Source organism: Salvia miltiorrhiza, chromosome 2, assembly GCF_028751815.1.
Source record: "Salvia miltiorrhiza cultivar Shanhuang (shh) chromosome 2, IMPLAD_Smil_shh, whole genome shotgun sequence".
Classification (NCBI taxonomy): domain Eukaryota; kingdom Viridiplantae; phylum Streptophyta; class Magnoliopsida; order Lamiales; family Lamiaceae; genus Salvia; species Salvia miltiorrhiza.
Window position 1 is genome coordinate 18,713,840 of NC_080388.1, and position 21,623 is coordinate 18,735,462.

The 21,623-nt window shown below is 41.0% G+C and overlaps 1 long non-coding RNA gene across 1 annotated transcript; it reads left to right on the forward strand.

Moving 5' to 3' along the window:
* The first annotated feature begins 13,149 nt into the window (after positions 1-13,149).
* On the forward strand, positions 13,150-16,261 carry LOC131011462 (uncharacterized). Its single transcript, XR_009096935.1, has 3 exons — positions 13,150-13,448; positions 15,391-15,453; positions 15,969-16,261. It is a non-coding gene; the product is annotated as an uncharacterized LOC131011462 (long non-coding RNA).
* Positions 16,262-21,623: the final 5,362 nt, after the last annotated feature.

A 21,623-nucleotide genomic window follows, 5' to 3' on the forward strand; every position in this document is an offset into this window, starting at 1 on the left:
TAATTGGATACCCAAAACCCGATAACCATTTAGACAGCCCTAGTTATTACTGTGATTAGGAGTTCTCAAGCACTTGTCTCATGTAGAATGGTTATGCCAGCTTCCTATGTGGATAATTGATTATGCTATACATCTAGTTCTTTGCATTCTTTATATTCGCTGTGTGTGAACCTGGACCTGAACAAACTGAGTCTAGTAAATACCTTGTGGTTGGTTGGCTGCTGTGAGATTGAGTTCAGTGGGGAAGGAGCTGAAATAGAATTGTGATTTTGTTTCTTTAACAAATGCAGGGGAACTGGAAAGGAGATGAAGAAAATTCAAGCCAAGGCTTACCTCTCGAAGCCTGGCGACAGATGAAGAACGTTTGTGTATAAAGGAATGAAGCTTGGAGTGGGTCTAGTCCTTGTGATGTATGGAAGACTTGAAAGAGATGGATGTGAGTGACTTGGGGCTGCAGAGGAAAGAAGTGCAGCTGTTGTAGCTCTTCTTTGCACACATGTTTTCCCTTTTGTTTTTTATGTGTGTATTAGATAGGCTGTAAAAGTAAAAAGCTGCAATAGATGTGATGACACTTAATAAAATCCTTCTGTTATTGATTATTCTCGTATTTGTACAACTAATCTTCGGCGTTGCTATATCGCTCGTCTCATAGTTGTAATAGTAGATTAAATCCTCAGATTTACTTAGATCTAAAGTCAGAATAAATTCACGTCTTAGGTAAAATAATAAATAGAAATAATATTCCTATTGTGTTTAAATAAATAACCTAACTTTTCTACGTCAGTTATTAATTTGAAAACATAAATGACTGGCTTAATAATTCCTATTGTGATTATCTCCCGCAAAGTTAATAGGCGTAATTAAATAATAACTCTGCTTCTAAAGACCGATAATTCATAATCCTGAGTTGAATTCATAATATAAATAATCACTGAACGTAATTTAATAATAATTATGCTTCTAAAGACTGATGATTCAGAATCCTGAGTTGAATGATAATATAAATAATCACTCGGCGTAATTAAATAATAACTCTGTTTCTAACGACTGATAATTCAGAATTCTGAGTTGAATTCATAATATAAATAATCACTGGATTGTCATTACCGAAAGATACGTTAAATAAGTATTGCATCACTGGCTTTTAATAAAATAAAAGAGCGAATTATTACATGAATCCTAATAGGTGAAAGTTTACATTAAATAAGTATTGCATCACTCGCTTTTAGTAAAATAAAAGTGTAGGTTAATACATGAATCCCAGCTAATAAGTGAGAGTCGGTAGTAAGAGTCTAATGAAGTGTTTACTTTTGATGATAGCTTACAGATAAAAGTAATATAGGATAATCCACCGCATACTTTAATGGATAGGAATAGAAATTATGAGAGAAGAGAAAAGTCTGCTGAAATGAAAATTTTATTGAAAAGAAAGAAAGAAAAGTTGTTACAAAACCGGTGTAACGAAAAGCAATACAGCAAGGGACCAATGTAAGGCGCAACACGACCTAACGAAAAACCAAAAAACAAAACCACAGTTCAGGGGGACGGGAAATTCGCCGCCACAGATTACGGCCAAACCAAAACCCATCGGCGACTCGTCCCCCTAAGCCGGAAGAAACACAGCTCAAGCACAAAAGAGCCAACAACAAAACCCGAGGGGGCTGCACTGGCCATCCAGAGAAATCTGCATTGGCCGGACCAAGCCGAGCGTGCAGCACAGGATGCCCACCGAACGCATCATGAATCTTCCCTGCTCTGGTCACCTCCGGAACCACTTGAGACGCCGCATCAGCGCAAACGGGAAAAAGCGCAGATCTGCCAAAAACCAACAACCTACGGAAGAGGAAACCGAAACAGCAAAAAAGAGCAAACAAACACAGAAAAGGAAAAAGAGGGGACAACACCACAAAACGAGCCCCAGCCCATCGAGGGAAGACCCAACCAAACAAGACAAACTGGCCACCAAACAAATTTCAGTACAGGTTGAACTCCAGAGGGGCACAACCTCAATACAAGCACCAACCAAACCCAAGAGCAAAAGATCCAACCATCACAGATGAAGGGAAGAACAAAAGCAAGGGACATCACAGCGAGAAGACCAAACAAGACGATCAGACCCAGTTCTCCGCTAGCAGTGAATCTCCTAAAGCAATTACTTTTATAATCAATTCTCAAACTTATTAAGCATATGCTCAAAACGTGCTTTTCAAGGTCAAGATCACGGGATGAAACCATTGGTGGTAACCCAAGTTTTCCCGCGTGATTTCCCATGCTCATAATGAGGGATCCATCAGAGGAGCAAAGACCAGCAGCAAACTCCAATACCAACCAGAGAAGATATTAAGCTTATCGCAGTGAAGACACTCCTGCTAGCATCAACCGGACAAATCACGACAAGCAAGGACCGCCAAGTGTGACTACCCAAACTTTGGAAACCTTCCCAACACCCGGACAGCAGGACCAAAAGAACCAGATTAACAACCCAAACAAACACAAACCAGTGCCCCAAGGAGACCAAGCTGGACCAAAGAAGTAAGAGAGGCAAGAAAGTGCGAAAGGGAGAAGTCATCACACCAGACAGGCAGAATCACTAACAAACAAACGAAACAAACAAAACGCAAGCAAGAAAAGGGGAGAGGAACACCCAAGAAAGAAGAACACCTCAATTGACAACCCGAATGTAAGGAAGTTGCCGCCTGTCATCCTTCACCAACTGTAGGATATCCGGGATCGTAAAATTCCAATAGCCTTCCTCCGCTACAGAAGAAGCCAAACAGTCCGCAACCCGGTTCCCTTCCCTGTAGATGTGAGTGATAATAAAATGAAAACCAGCAAGGGAAGAGAGAACCTTACGCCACCGGCTGAAGAACCTCCAAGGAACCGTGTCTGACCGAGAACTGAAAAGATCCACCAAATAAGCGCAGTCAGTCTCGATCCAAACGTGTCTCCAACCATGATTGACAGATTGCTCCAAAGCAATGATGAGGGCAAGCAGCTCTGCCTCAAAAGCCCAACCACGTCCAGCAGAGAAATGAAAACAACCCAGAACGCTAGAAGAATCTCTGATAACTCCACCAGCGTGAATCAGAGGAGGGGATCCATGAACCGAGCCATCAATATTGATTTTGCGCCAAGGAGTCGGAGGCGGAATCCAGAAAACATAAACAAAAGAGGTCGGGCGACGAGGTCTGCTTGGCACCCCAAGACCATGAAGAATCAGTAAGTCCTCAACAGAGTTAGCCATCTCACCAGTACATAATTGGGAAGTTTCCAAAATAAAAGATTTGATCTGGATCGAAAGTGCCCTCTCAGAGACCGAAGCCGCATCAAATACAACTCTGTTACGAATATTCCAGATGCTCCAAATCGTGGACATAACACCCATTCGCCAAAGATTTACAACCTGCTTGCTAGTCTGCACCTTCATTGCCCAGAGAAGCAGACTCCCAATGTCGTGAATCAACGGACTATCCACCCTGAACCAGCCGAAAAGGGAGCGCCAAATTTGTCGAGCAAAAGTACAGTCCCAAAAAAGATGATCAATATCCTCATTCGCATTCCGGCAGAGAGGGCACCAGCCCGGACCAACCAGCCCCGAACGACGAAGAGAGCTAGCAGTCGGAAGACGCCCCAGAATCACCCGCCAAGTGACAATGGAACGCCGCATTGGGATAAACGGAGCCCAAATCCACTTACCCCAATCAACGGTCGGAAAGCAGGGACGAATATGATCCGAAGCAAGCGACGCGGAGACCTCACCAAAATGAGAATGGGTCCAAGCTCTTCGATCCTCTCCCTCGCTAATAGGAACCGAGACAATATCAAAGGCAATATCCGGAAAGATCTGCAAAAAATTCAAAGTAAAGTGCCAGGTATAATCAAAGTAGTAATCCGAGATCGGCTGCAAAAGAGCATGATGAAAAGTATCTGGAATGCCGATTCTATCAACCAGACGATACCCTAACCAGTTATCAGTCCAAAAAAGAATAGTAGAACCAGAACCAATAGAACAATGAGTGTCGCTGACGAGAGTCTGGATAGCAGCTCGGGTGCCCAACCAAATCGTAGAAGAGAACCAAGGGGAGCGAGGTCTTAGGCACGCATCCAGATAGCGTTGGCGAAACAACTGAAAACCCATCGAGTCCGCAGTAATCAGCAACCAGCCTAACCTCAACATGAAACTCTGGCTGATGTGTGTAAAGGATTTCACATTAAGCCCACCCTGAGTCTTGGGGGCGCAAACTCGATTCCAAGCCACAGATGACTTAGGCCTAGAAGTAGTGCAGCCAGTCCAAATAAACGACCGACAAGCTCTATCCAAATCATGAAGAAGCTTAGTTGGCCAACGATATATCAGCATACTGTGAACAGCCGCGCTCTGAATGACTGAAGTGACGAGGCAAAGACGGCCCGCCATAGATAACTGCATGCCCTGCCATCTAGGAAAATGGGCGATGATGCGATCACGAGTGCTGATAAGACGGGCAGCAGAAGCACGACCAGCAAAAATGGGGACTCCCAAATAGATAAAAGGAAGGGAACCAGTTGAGAAACCCAGATCCCGCTGTAGTCGACGTCTCAGCTGAACAGAAACACCTTTGCCAAAGAAAACCTTGGATTTGGCCTTATTGCAAAACTGTCCAGAAACCAAAGCATATATATGAAGAATCGATTCAATCATCCTGCAGCTGCGCCAAGTAGCTTTACAAAAAAGTAGGACATCATCAGCATACAGTAGATGAGAGGGAAAAAGCAAAGAGCGGGACATCCTCATACGGGCAATGAATCCCCTATCAGCAGCGTCCGAGAGCATACTACTGAGGACCTCCTCCGCCAAAGCAAACAGAACCGGAGACAAAGGGTCTCCCTGACGAACCCCTCGAGAGCAACCAAAGTAACCATGTTGCTCTCCATTAAAGAGAACCGAAATTCTGGCAGATTGAAAAATAACTCTAATCCAGTGTCTGAAAGTTTGAAGGAAACCAAAGCAATCCAGCACAACCTCCACAAAATCCCAATTCAGGGTATCGAAAGCTTTCCGAATATCTACCTTAAGAGCCATGTTCCTCCCTTGAATTGAGCGCTCCATGCAATTCACTCCTTCAGAGGCCAGCAGAATACATTCCTGTATAGAACGCCCAGAGATAAACCCAAACTGATTGGCCGAGACAATAACAGCAGCTACCTCGTTCAACCTAGAGGCAAGAATCTTGGTGATGACCTTGAAAAGGAAATTTCCCAACACAATAGGTCGGAAGTCAGAGACAAGAACCGCATCAGTCTTCTTTGGGAGAAGGCAAAGCAAGTTGGAATTAAGGCCCTGGGGAAGATAGCTATGAGTGAAGAACCGACGAACGGCAGCAATAAGGTCCTCCCCAACCACCTCCCACGAATGCTTAAAGAAAGCGCCGTTAAACCCGTCTGGTCCAGGGGCACTATTCATGTCCATGGAGAAAACAGTCAGCCGAATATCCTCAGCAGAGGGAGTAGCAACGAGCATGTCAGACTGGGCAGGTGAGACTGAAGCTGGAATGTAACCGGAAATCCAAGATCTATCCACCGGCGGAGAAATCGGCTCCGAAAAGAGATCCTCATAAAAATGAATCACATGGGCCGCCATGACACCCGGGTCCTCCGAGATAACCCCATCAATATTAAGCTTCTTAATATTTTGATTGGAACGACGCCACTTAACCATAGAATGGAAGAAGCGAGTGTTCCTATCTCCATCAGAAAGCCAAGAGACCCTACTTTGCTGCCGCAGATGCTCAGACTTACGCAGAAGGACCGATCCTATGCGAGCTTGCAAGTTAACCTCTTGATCAAAGAGCTCATCTGTATACCCTCGTTCGTCAATATTCTCCTGAAGTGAACTCAGATCCTGCTGAAGATCGGCGAGGGTAACATTGTAATTCCCAAAAGTGTCCTTATTCCATGTCTTGAGAGTCGGGCGAAGACGTTTCAGCTTTTTCATAACCCGAACCATCGGGCAGAGACAATCCAGCGGTTGGGACCAAGAAGCACGGACCTGATCCAGAAATCCCTCGTGTAAGCACCACATATTAAGAAAACGAAATCGACGACCCTTGGGAGGAGTAGCCGTGTCCTGGCATTTCAACAGAATGGGGGAGTGATCGGATCCAAGTCTAGGAAGAACCATCGAATTGATAGAGTACCACATATCTTCGAAAGCTTGAGAGAAAAGAGCACGGTCCAGGACCGATTCAATCGGGGAAGGAAATCTCCGACGGTCAGTCCATGTGAAAAATGGACCCGAAGAGTCCGGCTGGATCAAGTTATGTTCATCAATGAAGGCCCTGAACTCAGTACAAGGGGTGGAAGCAGGGACACGTCTTCCCCTCCGCTCATGGGCCCCTAAGATAGCATTAAAATCCCCAATTATAAGGAAATGACCCACAATAAAAGGAATCATATCTAACCAAAGCTGACGACGCTCAACATAGTTACAAGAAGCATGAGTGAAAGCCAGAGTGCAATCAATCCCCAAAATAGTACACTGAATGACCACCACCTGAGCAGAGGAAAAAACAACCGTCGGAACTAAAGCGGGGTCAGCAAACACCCAAATATTGGAGCGCCGTCTGTCCCGTGAATTTTGATGCACCGGAGCGAGATGTAAAGAACGCCAAAAAGAACTTGGGATCCCAGAGAACCGTGTCTTAGGCTCGAAAATACCAAGAAAACACGGTTGATAAAGGCTGCAGTAGTGTGAAAGAAGAGCCATAGAGGAAGAGATGCCTCTAATATTCCATGCTAAGATATTCATTAAGAACCGAAAGAGAAGCCATCCTCCTGAAGAGGAACACTAATATCATCCACATCTTCATCTCCCCACCGTTTAGTAGAAGCCCGAATCGAGATATTTGACATACACTGGAGAGCGCCAGCAGTGGAGGAATCAATGGTGAAATTCTGGATAGAAGCACCAGCAGATTGAGCTGCTGAAACTTTGTCAAGGAAAACATTTGGCTCAGGGGATCGGCCTCTTCGGGCGACCATCACAGACTTCATTCCTCCACCAGGTTTCCTGGGAGGGTCTAAAGAGATACCGCTTGGTGAGGAGGAGCGCCCACCCCGTCCACCCCGGCCTTGAGGGAGAGGCGGTCTAGCAGCCGAAGCCTTCTTCGGATGAGGAGAATGTGGTCCGAGGCTACGGTTTGAATTCGACGAGAGGGTACCAGATTGATGTGTGATCGCCATCTTACAATGATCAGGCCGAGAAGAAGGGACATTGTTCTTGTCAGCCATGTAACCTGTGGTCTGTTCTTGAGAATGCACCTGGTCAGTATTCAGATCCTCCGGGTTTAATCTGCTCTGACTATCCTCATAACTCTGCTCTGTCCCCATGCACCGCTCGGTCCTCCAGGATTGCTCTGTGGAACTGTCGAGCTCCGGCATCTGGCACTGTTCCGTCGTCCAATTCTGCTCAGTCAACCGATTTCTCTGTTCAAACTGATGTTCAGACGCCATGATTAGCTCATCCTGCTCAGATTCCCGACTTTGCTCCGGAGTCCGGCTTTGCTCAGGCAGGCTGGATTGCTCAGGCACTCTATCATCGCTGGACTCATTAGTCTTCTGGTCGCTCCTTCGATCCGAAATATCTCTTAATTCCGAGATTAAGCAGCACTGCCCATCTCCCAATTGTTTACTAAACTCCGCCCTTTGAGTAGAATCCTTGATAATGCTCATATCATTCGGCCCCTTTCCCTGATCAATCTCAATGCCATCTTCAAGCATCTCAAACTTGTTGGATGTGGCAATACCTGAAGTAACAGTCCTCGAATTGTGATCGGCCTCAACAGCAATAGTCACCGATTTCTGAGGGACCGCCGCATTCCTCACCTTTGCGTCTTTATCCTCCGTAGGTCGAGGCCGCCAGATCGAGCGACTTCTCGCTCGCAGACGTCCCGACCTGTTCCTGCGTCCCCTACCACGTCGGCCGGTAGCCTCATTCGAAGTATTAGTCGGAGAAGACGGCTCTGTCGCATTGTCATCAGCCTCCGAGGAGAGCTTGCGACAGTAATCTGTAGAATGTCCAATAGAAGAACAAAGACAACAGAAAAGAGGCATATCCTCATATCTAAATTCAATTTCGAACGTGTCATCGTCACATTTCACATCAATAAACGAAGGATTATCAATAGCAACATTTAAATCAACAAGTACTCTAGCAAATTGCCCTACGGACCCTCTAGCAGATAGCCCATCAATAAGAAGAGGAGTACCGACATGTCGAGCAATACCAGTTAAAACCTCAGGGTGCCAGATCTCATGGGGTAAATTGAAAATACGAACCCATACCTGAGCCATGGAGGATTCCAGCTTGTACGGGTTGAAATTCGGAGTCCAGGCTTGTAGAACAAGCATTCCGGCACGCAGACGCCAAGCATTCCTAGCAAAAGCAGTAGCAAAGTCTTCTTGTGACGAGAATTTTAACGTGAAAAAACCCTTACCGAGAGGTATCACTTCCCAGTAAGATGAGGGATTCCAAATTGCCGAGAGTTCCAAGTGAAGGTCAGCGGCGAATCTCGGTGATTGACCTTTTTTTAGTAGAATCCGGCCGTGGATAGCATGTTGAAAGGACTTGATTTGACGCATTCGGAAAGCCGAGGATATAATGAGACAAGGCCGATCTTCAACCATAGTCGGCTTCAAAACCGCGAAGTCATGCGCCGGAACATCGGGAGGTCGCCCAGAAGCAACCCTAAGGGATTCGGCAAACGTCTTCCCTTTAGGTCGGGGCTCTTGTGTATGTTGCTGCTCATCCGACCGAGCTCCATGAGGAGCAAAGTCCTGAACCGCTGTGGAGGCAACGATCAAAGAGTCCGTGTGGGGAAGACCCTGAGAAAATTTATCAGATTCCACAGCCGCCGTCGTCGCCTTCACGGAAACCCTAGTATTGATATCCGCCGTCGAAGTTGAAAAACCTTGAGATTGCGCAGCAACGTTATTCGCAGAGAAACTTCCGTCGAAAACCGTCTCCGGGTGGTCGGCAGAAACTCCATGCAGCAAATTCAACGGATCCCTATCAAAGTACGCCGTGGTAGAAGTCGTAGAACTATCAGACATACACAAATGAGAAACCCTTGATTGAAAGCACGCAAATTCTTGAACTTCCGGGAATAAGGAACCATCCCTAATTGCAGCCGCTTCAATGGAAAGAGGGGCAACCTCCGTCGCAGGAAAGCAGGTATTTTTCGCATTGATAACATGGTTGGAGAACACGATCCCATTGGTGACAGCACGTAAGGGGAGAACATCCGCCAAGGGTTTTCCCAACGTGGGGAACTCGATGATGGAAAGAGAAGTCATCTCGCCCGCCGGAGAAAACCAAAGCCGGCCGGCCGGACACGAGAACAGATAGCTGAAGCTAACACAGAATTTTGAAGACAATGTTTAGCAACTACTAATAATTCTGAACTGAGATTGCCCCAAAACCTTAGTGGGACAATTCGTCGAGCAGCTTGCCTGCACAAATAGGAATTTCCCCTAAACTTCTTCTTCTTCCCCACACACCACCACCTATTTCACACTTCTGCAATTCAATTCAGCGGAGCTCACAAAATTGTGGCAATATTCTGGCTGGGGCTGTTGGAGCTCCCCTGAAGTCAACCACACACCTTAACCAAATGGCGTCATCGGAGAAGCGGTGTTTAGACGGGGAGGCTGGAGCAATGCCATTTCTCACAAATGGATGGACGGGAATCTGAGTCCTTTGAGAATCTGAGACCGCGGAGATCTTAGATACAGAGCACCTCTACACGGGAATCTGAGTCAGCGGAGAGGAATCGATCAGGAAGAGTGGCAACGATGCCAGATCGGAGGTTTACTGTCGCCGGCGTCGATAGACCGGGCTCACCGGTTCTTCAGCGGCAGCGGCAATAAAGTGCAGATCCGAGGCTGGCTGGAGAGATGAGGGAGCTCGGGAATCGCCTCTTCTCTGACCGCCGGATGCTGTAAGATCTGGCCGTCAAACGCCGGAAGTCGACGCCGGAGATAGAGCTCCGCCTGAGACAGAAGCCGCGCGATCCGGATGAGACTGAGCAGAGGGTCGCGGCTCGAGCGGCGGACGGCGGTGCGGCTCAGACGGCGGGCCTTACGCAGAGCAACAGGAAAGGCGCTCCAAGGCGCTGCCGATCCAGAGCAAGGCGCTGCCCAAATCTACCACCGGAAACAACCTACAGCAGCTTCTTGTGCGGCCAGATGCAGGCGGCGAGGCGAGTAGAGATCCGAGCGCGCGGTGGTGGAGATCCGAGCGCTGGGTGGTGGAGATCCAAGCGCTGGGCTTCTCAGTTCAGCGCGGTGGTCAACCGGAGGCTTCTCAACCGGAGATCCGAGCGCTGGCATATAAATCAATTATATTACTCATTTATAAATCAATTATATTACTCATTAAAAGCTTAGAAACTATGGACGTAGAATTCTTCATAGTTGGGCACTGCGGCTATTATATCAAAAATCAATTTAGATTCATATAATTCACAATTCTTTTGTTGTCAATTGTCATGCACAAATTTCACTGCGACACTTTTAAACAAAACACTTTCACAAAGAAAAATATAGCTAACCTTAGACAAATTAAAAAAAAAAAACACTTCACAAAATAAAGAAAAAATAGAGCAAAAATTTAAAGAAAAAGGTTCTAAGTTATATATTTAATTTATTGGAAACATGTACATATAATCTATTATATAATAGGATTAAGCCTTAACCTATGTGGCATATCTAAAATCTCACCATTTCAAAATTTACCATATATAATCTTCATCATTTATTAATTAATTAACTATTACATTCTATATAAAGATTCATTAATCATAATAAATATAATTATGTATATATATATATAATAATATTAACATTACATATAATCTAAATTAATAAATTTTATTATTTATTTTTCTAGATAAAAATTAGATTTACATGTCTGATAAGAAAAAAATTATAATCTATATACGATAAATTATTTTAATTGAATGTTAGTGATTAGATGTATATTTGTTATTAATTTTATATTTCTCAATAGCGTACATATTATATGTATATGTTGCAATATATTGTATTGTATGAATATATATATATATATATATATATATATAGAAACAATAGGGGATGGCCCTATTGGTGATTGAAACTTAAATTTTGTCCACAAAATTTAAAATATCAATATTTGGCCATCTTTTATGTGCTCTACCTAATCTATCCTTTAACCCAATAGATCCAACAACTTCCTTTGACCCGGATCCAGATTTAGGGATTAACCCATGCCTTGTCTACCCCCCAGACCCCGACCCCACCCACCCACCCCCCCCCCACCACCCACTCCAAGTCAATTTTTTTTTTTACTTCCCTTGCTTGTCTACCCCCCAGACCCCCGACCCCACCCACCCCCCCCCCCCACCACCCAACCCCCAAGTCAAATTTTTTTTTTTACTTCCCCTGCCTTGTCTACCCCCAGACCCCAGACCCCCGACCCCACCCACCCACCCCCCCCACCACCCACCCCCAAGCCAATTTTTTTTTTTTTTTTTTACTTCTCCTGCCTTGTCTACCCCCAGACCCCAGACCCCCGACCCCACCCACCCCCCCCCACCACCCACCCCCAAGCCAAATTTTTTTTTTTTTTTTACTTCCCCTGCCTTGTCTACCCCCCAGACCCCCGACCCCACCCACCCACCCCACCACCCACCCCCAAGCCAATTTTTTTTTTTTTTTACTTCCTCTGCCTTGTCTACCCCCCAGACCCCAGACCCCCGACCCCACCCACCCCCCCCAAGCCAATTTTTTTTTTTTTTTTTTTACTTCCCCTGCCTTGTCTACCCCCCAGACCCCCGACCCCCGACCCCACCCACCCCCCCCACCCACCCCAAGCCAATAAATTTTTTTTTTACTCCCACTGCCCTGCCTACCCCCGACCCTACCCCCCCACCCACCCCCAAGCCAAAATGAACTTTTTAAACACTTCCCCTAGGGTTTAGATATTCCATTTAGGGTTTAGATTACCATTTAGGGTTTAGAATATCCATTTAGGGTTTAAATATTTCATTTAGGATTTAGAATATCCATTTAGGGTTTAGATGTTTCATTTAGGGTTTAGATGATGCTGTTGTTTCTATATTTGTTCTGCATGTTTGGCACTTATGGCATTAATAGTGCCATAAGTGCTAAAAAGACCATTTTACTTTATTTTATTTTGGATTTTCGTTGGCACTTATGGCACTAATTAGTGCCATAAGTGCCAACGAAATTTTTTTTTACTCCCCCTGTGTAACACCCCGTACTTTTCCCTATGTTGTGAGATAGTGTCTTAGCACTATAAAGAGTACTGAGATGACGAAATACGAGACTATTTTTTTTATGAGCAGATAAGACCGATTGTCTTTTAAATAGTGATACGAGTGAATAAACCGATGATGGAGTTAGAGTGATGAGATTTGAGAAATGAGTTGAGATAGAGATGCTGATTGAATTGAGCTGAGATTTTATTTTATTTCCAACTACCGGGAATAGAGTTACCGGATACCGAGTTATCAGAGTTTGACTGTCCTATTAAGAAAATAGGAATAGTGAGTTGGAAATAGAGTCGAGGAAGAAAGAGTGAGAAACCTTGATAAATAGAGTCGGTTTGAGAGACGTCTAGTTTGTGTGTGTTTGCCGACTGCTTTGATGTGATGTTATGTGAACTTACGTGAGTGATTTATTATGTGATTTTGTTACGTATGTCATTATGAGCGAGTTATTATGATTTTTTTTATTTGAGACCTTAGCACTTGGAATTTGGATTAAGTTTCCAAAGCAAGTGCGGTTTATTTTTACCGAGAAATCGAATGATGCCGGTTTATGGAAATTTTTCCAAAGCAAAATATTTTTAAATTATTTTTCCTATGATGAGGAATATTATAATTGAGTGAGTGCACTAATATTGGTGCCATAATTATTTATTTGGTCACGTGAATAATTATGTCATGGTATTTTATTAATGAGTAACATTTCCATAATTATTGTGATTTATATTTAATCACCCTTCTCACACTATTATTTTAATTTCTTAAGCATGTGACTAAATACCACAAATTGAGAGAGTGTAGAGATTAGAGAGAGAATGTAGAGATTAGAGAGAGAGAGATCAAGATTCCATAAGATCTCAAAATCTTCTTTAAAGATCACAAGATCAATTACAATCTTTCCAAATATTTTCTCTCTCCCTCACTCACCATTTTCGGCCACCCCTCTTCTCCCACATCTCTCACTTTCCTCCATTTTCCTCCATTGAAGAGACCTTCGGAGCTTCCAAAAATTTTACCAAACACCTCAATTCACTCTAAAATCTTCCATAAACATATCCTAGCTACTTATATTCAAGAGAATCCTTGAAGAAGGGCTTCAAAGCTAGAGTGAGAAAGTGTGAGTCTTGGTAAGAAACTTGGGTAAGTGACCATGTATTCCCTAAATCTTGCTTGAATGATGTTGTATGTGTGTATTCTTGAAAGATTGAAGCAAGAAAATCACCCCCTTCATTTTTCTAAATTTTCGAAAATTGGGTCTTCAACCCTTCCAAAATTTTTCTTTTTCTTTTCTTGATTTGGGGTGAAAAATGAGATTTATATGATGTTTGTTGATGATTGATGTGTGTTGTGAAGTATGTGCCTTGAGATGTGAAAGTTCGATGGAGTTTAGTTTACCCAAAATTGGGAACTTTTGAGTTGATTATTAAAATGATGAATTGATGATGAAGATGAGTCCATGAGATGTATATGATGATGATTGATGGAGTAAATTGAGTATATGATGTCAAATGATGATTTTGATATGAGTTAGTTTAATAAAATTAGGGATATGTGTATCTATGCTCTAATTTGTAAATTGATGGTTTATATGTGAGATAAATTGGTTAAGATTGATAGATCTATGAATGGATTAGAGATTCATATGTGTTTATAAAATTTCAAAGAGTTTAGTTTAATAAAAATTAGGACTTTTTGTCTATGTGCCTATTAAGTGATTTGGCTTAAGATATAAGAAATTGAGTATGAAATTGGTGTCTAAATATGTTTGATTAGGTCTATTGTAGGCTAAGTAAAATTTTGACTTAGTTTAGTTTATATGAGTTTTTGAATTCTCATATGATGTGAGGTTGATGCTTGATAAAATGAGGTCTAATTGCTCTATGACCATTATGTGAACATTTGTCATGTTTTATTAGGAGTTTTATGTTGATACATGAGTTTTCACTAGAGTTTAGTTTACATGATAAAAAGAGAATCTACATGTGTAAGATGAGTTATATGGTGTATAAGATCATGTTTGAGTATTTGAGTAACTTTGAGCATGAAAATGAAAAGAGAATTTGATTGATGCGTTCGTTGAAACGTTTTCCATGAGATTTGAGTTCATGATGAAAGAAAAGAGTCGAGATTGAGTATTATGAGTATGATGTTGTACTTGAATGTTTTTGAGTGCTATAAGTGCTTAAAATGAGCTTTGATGAGTTTGCTTGAAGAAATGTTGAGTTGAGCATGTTTGCTTGTGTGATGGAGTTCGGAGTCATTTTTAGTGATGCACTGACCTACTGTTTTCGAGGGGTTTTTGCCACCCAAACACCATGAAAATTTTATGGTAAGTATATTTGCGAGGCTTGAGCATATTGGTAAAATTTCAAGTAATTTGGACTTCGTTTACTATTTTTATAAAATGAAAACCCAAAACTGCTACGTTCTGCCGAATTGTTCGGTGAGTAGCCAATAGAGTCACCTATTCCAGTATCTTTCCTTAACATACGGGACTCTAAATTTTTATTGGTAAGACATAAGTGTCTTAGATATGTACCCACCAAATTTCAGACCTTTTTAACAACGTTTACTATTTTTCAAAAATCAAACTTTTCGATTGCTAAAAACTGCCGAATATGGTAGATTGTAGTAAAACAGTTATATCTCCTAAAATACTTGGGGTTTTTGACCCTACTTTTTTTTAAATGAAACTAGACTCAAAGAGGTTTCTTTTGGTATATGTTACGACTCCAGGGGAGTTCTGTACAGAGTCTGGTAAGGTTTTGAATTTGGGTCAGTGCAGAGTGAAGTTTGTTTTTGACTTGTTTATGTGTGTTTTTCATATGCTTAAGTGTTTATGCTTGTTTATGTGCTTGATTGCTATGAGTTTGAGCCGAGTTGAGAGTTAAGTCGAAAATAGGACGTGTGAATCCTTAGAAGCCGAGTATACCTAGGGATTGAGTTTTATTGGGTATATAGATGTGGAGTGAGAAGTTATAGTTTAAGATGAGATTGGATTTAGAAATTGAGTTTCTGACTAAGTTTTGTTTTATCACATGAACCTTCGATGACGATGACGATGTGATGATGATATATGAAGGCCCGAGCGAGACGAAGAAGTAAGTTGCCTGATTTTCTTTCCAGGATTAGCGAAGGACTTCAGGTGGGCAATATTTTGAGTATACATATAACGTATGAGCTTTCTAAAATGATTTGATGATGTTATGAGTTTATCAAATTATTTGAGATAAATGATATTTGAGAACTGTTTGACTTGCCTATTTTTGATGTTGAGCTTGTATGTTACCCTCTACTGATGAGACGAATTCGGTCCTGCCACAAGCGGGATTTTGTGCACAGAGGTGACTGTGAGCCGTCTTCGGGTCGGCCGGTCACGGTACTCGAGAGGGAGGCCTACTTCTCGGTACCTTTGGTGATAAATTGTAGATGTGGTACTTACATGTTGAGTATTTTGATTGCGCAATCGTTCATTTGAATATTTATGATGCATATGTTTGAGATTCAGCTTTCACAGGTTTATTTATACTAAAATCCCTGTGATTTGCTTAAAACTGTGGCAAGTTCAATTTATAGCTCTAGGAGCACCTTTCTTGTTTTTCGGCGTTTGCTCACTGAGTATTATGTACTCACGCCCTGCATGTATTTCTAAATGTGCAGGCTAAGCGAGGAGCGAGATTGGTCTGGTGCTAGTGGGGGAAACGTTTCAATCGATGTAATTATATTTCCGTATTGCCTTCATGTTAATAGAGTCTTGAGGATTGAGATACTTTGTTTTCTTTTGAAATCAAGCAATTTACTCACGGTTATGTGTCTTCATACATGTAATCGATTTGCCTTTTTGCTGCGATACTCTGCATATTATGCTTCCTTATGAAAAATGAGCTATACCCGCTTTGTTTTTGTTCGTGAAATTCCTGATAATTAAAAAGTTATAACGACGTTGACGATTTTACCCTTGGGTTCATTTATGATGATTTCCTTAACACCTTTTGATGCGAGCTTCCGCTTGATGCTTGGCCTATACATCTTATCTTTTATTCTTTAAAAATAGTCGTATCGATACTCGTACCCCGCTATTACTAGCGTCGGGATTTCGGGCTGCGACACCCTGCCCTGTCTACCCCCCAGACCCCCGACCCCACCCACCCCACCCACCCCCAAGCCAAAAAAATTTACTTTATTATTTTATTTTATGGCACTTATGGCACTAATAGTGCCATAAGTGCCTAACCCAACCCGCGTGCCTGATCCTACCCGGCACGCGACCCGCGCTCCTGACCTTACCCAGTCCGCCTAATTAAGGGCAAAAACGTCCCAAAGCTATAAAAATGGCCAAAATTTGTGTGTTTTCAATGTGTGGCCATAAATTGTGTTTTATGCTTCATTTTGGCTACTTCAAAATTTTACTCTATATATATATATATATATATATATAATATTTATATTCTTAATTTTCAATAAAATTAATTTTAAATTAAGTTTGAATTGAGACATGCATGTATATGTAAATTATAAACGGGTCCGGTCATTGATTTACATGTTTGCATAATAAGGCACAAATTCTATAAACTGATTACTTTAAAACAAAATCTTATTTTATGTCTATCAAAATAATTAAAATTTTATTTTTATTTTTTATAAAATAAATCCATACATTTTATTTATATAGGGAAGAAAAATATATTTTTCATTTCCATATAAATCACCTCATTTCACATTGAGTATTTTTATAAGATTTCACCAAAATAAAACTTATACAAGAATAAGCTCTTGCTCTCCAAATTAAAAATCTACATTTAATTGGCGGAATGATTGAGACTAATACAATTAGAATTGTTTTGTCAATTTAATTTGACCAAATTTATTTAATTAAATACATGGTCTAATTAATTTAATTTGAAAAAATAAATTGGTTTTATTAAGTAAATTATTTCTTCAATTTAATTTGATTATAAAATAATATATTTTGTATAAAATTTTAAAAATAAAATTGGATTCAACATTGATTTTTTATGAAAATCTATCAATTAAATTACTAAATAAATTAATACAATTTGAGTCTCGTGTCAACTTTCTTAAGCTACACACGAGATGATTTTCAAAACTTAGTTATGGTCTTTCAAACTTCAAACGAGATAATGTTCACGAGTCAATTTTATTCTTTCAATTTTTCAGACGGAATGATGCTCGAAACTCAAGATTTGAAGATAATTAATATTCACGAGTCCATTTTATTCTTTCAAATTTCAAACGAAATGATGCTCGAAACTCAATTATGATATTTCAAGCTCCACATGAAATAATGCACAAAAAATTATCAAGATTTTTCAAGCTGCATACAAGATGATGTTTAGAAGTTAGTTATGATCTTACAAGCTAAAGATGATAATGATCTTTAAAGCTACACACAAGATAATTCTTGTAACTTAATTGTGGTCATTCAAAGTTCAAATGAGATGATACTCACAAGTTAAATTTGTTTTCTTAAACTCCAAACGAGATGATTCTTGGAACCCAATTATAATATTTAGAACTAATAATGCATAAAAGTTTGTCAAGATTTTTTCAAGTTCCATACAATATGATGTTTACAAGTTAGTTATGATGTTAGAAGCTCCAAATCATACAATCTCACAAGTCAACTTTGATTTTTAGAGCTTCAGGTAGTGATGTTAAAAAAACTTGACGCATAAAAGTTCATTTTTTGTATTTTAAGGTCTAGACGAGATGATACTCAAAAGTCTGATATTCAAACGTTAGTTGTCGTCTTCCGAAATTTAGATTATGATATGATCCTACAAGGATCAGACGAGATGATGCTCAAATGAAATAAAATTTTCAATATCGATACATTTTTTAAAATATTATTAAATAAAAATCTACATAAAAAGAATATTTATTATTCTAACAAAAGGTTAACATTTAATTGAGGAATATGATTCAAATTAATATAATTTCAACTATATTACCTTAAATTAAATAAATTTAAAAATAATTTATATAATAAGTTAAAATAATTTTCCGTCGAATTTCGACGGGTTGCGCACTAGTTATATCATTAAACACATGCTAAGTACTTGCAGAAAATTAATATCACACGCTCACCATGGTTGAAATGAATGTGAAAGCAATAAAGGCCAAGTTTGAAACATTAGAAAGGCATACATATATACGAATGATACTTCTCTGCTCTTCAATTCGCCCGACAACACAAAACAAATTGAAATATGAATGTTTTAAGACGAAAAAATAAAAAAACTTGGCCTTTGCAAACTGACAAACACAAACATGATTTCATGGTATAGACAGGTACATCAGAATAAACCGTACCCCAAGATGTGCTCCTGCGTCCTGCCCCTACACATCAATTTTCACCTCTCCACTTTTTGGATAATTGCAGACAATGACAACTTTTATGCTTCCGCCACTAGCACCAACATCCTTAGCTTTCCATCCTCAAGATAATAACATAACTCGTTTCACAAAAATATGAACATTTCTATTTTAGTACATTACTTCACCACAATCCCTTTGCTTTTTATCTCTACTTTTTATTTAACTATTTTTAAAACACATGTCACTTATAAATGTTCATGTTTTTGTGAAATGAATGAAGTATTTAATGTTAGGGGTTATTGCCCCTAAATACATGAACTATGACCAAATTCTAGTTTATAACACCACCTTTAGATTTTGCCCCATAATACATCACTTTTCAATTTTTTTCTAGAATCTCCCATGACTAAAGTTTGGAATATTCAAAAATAACCCCATTATAAAATTATTTGTACTTTGACCCCTAAAACTTTTGGTTTTTAACCTAAAGACAATTTATACCTAAAACATGTATAAGATTGGGCTTAAATGGTATATCGGCTGGAAACTTTCCTCGTGCCCGATAGATTACTTTGTAATCTGGGTCTGGACTGTGAGATAATGCCACGTACTTTTAAGCAAAAAACAGTTTAAAAGATCCTTGTCGAAAATGGTATCAGAGCGGGTTTTTATAGAGGAATTATATTATATTTAATTTATTTTATGATTAACCCATGTGGGAGGGAGACTCCACTTGAATTTATGGATCCGGACGAGTGTCCGAGATGTGTACCATACAGGAATTCTCTCCAACATTTGGAGAGCGAAAATACCCGTCTACTTGACGGTCTCAACTGGAACAATCGAGTCCTCGTTACCAACTTACGACGAGGAGAAGATGTCGAGATTATTCGTGATATTATCACGAGTATCCAATTCTACCATGAGAACCTCATGGGACTCGCCGCAACCAGAACGGCGATAGAACGAACCAGAGACGAGGCCCATCAGTCACACGATTGATGGAACCAAAAAACAAGGCGGGAGCAGCTTATCCAAGCTACCATAAAATCGAGCCAGACTCTTCCGACAATGTCAACTTGCGGGAGATTCAAAAAACGGTGGAATATTACGGCAACAAGCTGTATGAGCTACCAATGGAGATGAGCAAAATATCACTCAAACAAGAGGAAATACTAACCCTCTTGCGTGATATCCAGAAAAGAATGGAGGAAATCGAAAGGCGAAAACCATGTTCCGGGAAAATTCGGAATCAATGGTCCAAAGACCCGACGTATCCATCTCTATTTGATGCAACACCTAAGGAGTTGCAGCCGAAGGATATAATCCGAATCATGAAAGGCAAATATCATGAATAGCCTTTACAGAATCGGATTAGAAGATCTACAAGAGTTAGCAGAATCCTTTGCTAATCTCAATATGGTTGATCTAAAGATGAACCAAGGAGATGAGGTGCCCAAAACCGAGCCTCAAGAAGGAGAACCGTCAAGGAAGGGACCAGCTCAAGAAGATACAAGCCAGTTCCAACGAACCAGACGACGGAGGCCTCAGATGCAGGATACCCCTGTAGGAAAGGTCACACTAGAACCAATCCATCCATATGGATTGATTCTCAACCTCGACGAAGCCAGTTTCAAAGAATGGGAAGGGTCTCATCGACGAATGGGCTTCATCATTAAAAGTCGTGATTACTACAATAGATTACGACAAAAAAGAATTTGCCAGAATCTTCGAAGCCAGTTTGGCAGGCATGGCAAAACAATACTGGGATAAAATTGAGGTCTCAGCAAGGGAGGAGATGTTTAGTAGCACGTCAATTTATGAAATCATTGAGGTGACTACGAAACAAATAAAAATCCATTTCTTGGGAATGGGTTTTTTCGAAGGATCTGCAGAAGAGAAGCGCAAGAAATATCAACAGGCACTTTACAATCTAAGATTGATGGTGCTAGAGCCAAAAGCTCTCGATGAATTTCTGCGCCTGTATACCCTATATGTCCATATGGGGGTGGTTGATGATCAGAAGGCCATGGACCTCTTTTTCCCAAAGTTTCCAAGTCCATGGAGGGAGATGCTCATCAATGAGTATGTTTCACCAGGAGGATATCCACTTGATAGCGCTTCAAGAAGGATGTCTTATGTCCACAAGAAGTTGTCCTGAATGGTGTCAGAAGGCAGCGGACCAGAGGAATCTCAAGAGATTGAGGAGACTCAATAAGAAATCCCCATTGATGTGCAACAACATTGATATTCCAACAGAGATTGGTGCTGAATTGTTATATCAAAGGAGGAGCCGAAAGAAACATAGGTACCAACCCTATGAAAGGAAGTCTAGAAGAAGTTCTTGGAAGCCGAGAACTATGTGGACCAGACAGAAGGCACGCTCCTACAAATCAGGCCAACGGAGCGGACCATCAAGAAACAGATTCTCAAATCAAAAGAGAATCCCGACGAGAAAAACTTTCAGGCGTACTCAGGCCAAAGCAAATGAAAGTTTCAAGGATTGCAACTGCTGGTCGTGCGGTGCAAAGGGGCATATCTCTACTAATTGCCCCGATAACGAGAGGAAAGGGATAAAAAGATTCGAATCCACACAGGATATCGAAGATGCTATCTTTTACCAGAATTTGATACCCGTGTATCAATTTGAAGATATATCCTCTGATGAGAGCATATATGAGCAAGAAGAAGTCTTTAGTTCTGAAGATTCGGAGATGACCGATGGATCAACCGGAGACGAGTCAGACTAAAGAAAAACACGAGGTCCACCACATCCAGAAGGAGGATCAGAATGGATTTTCTAGTCATTTTCTGATTCCACAAGAGGAGGTGGTGAAAAAACTCGTGAAGAAACTCAATAGGGAAACTGGAGAGGTACAGGCATACCAAGGGTTTTCCAATGGAAGATTGAATCGAGTTTTACATAGCTTGATTCCATCCAAAAGGAAGCATCATGTCTATTTTGGTGTTACAAAC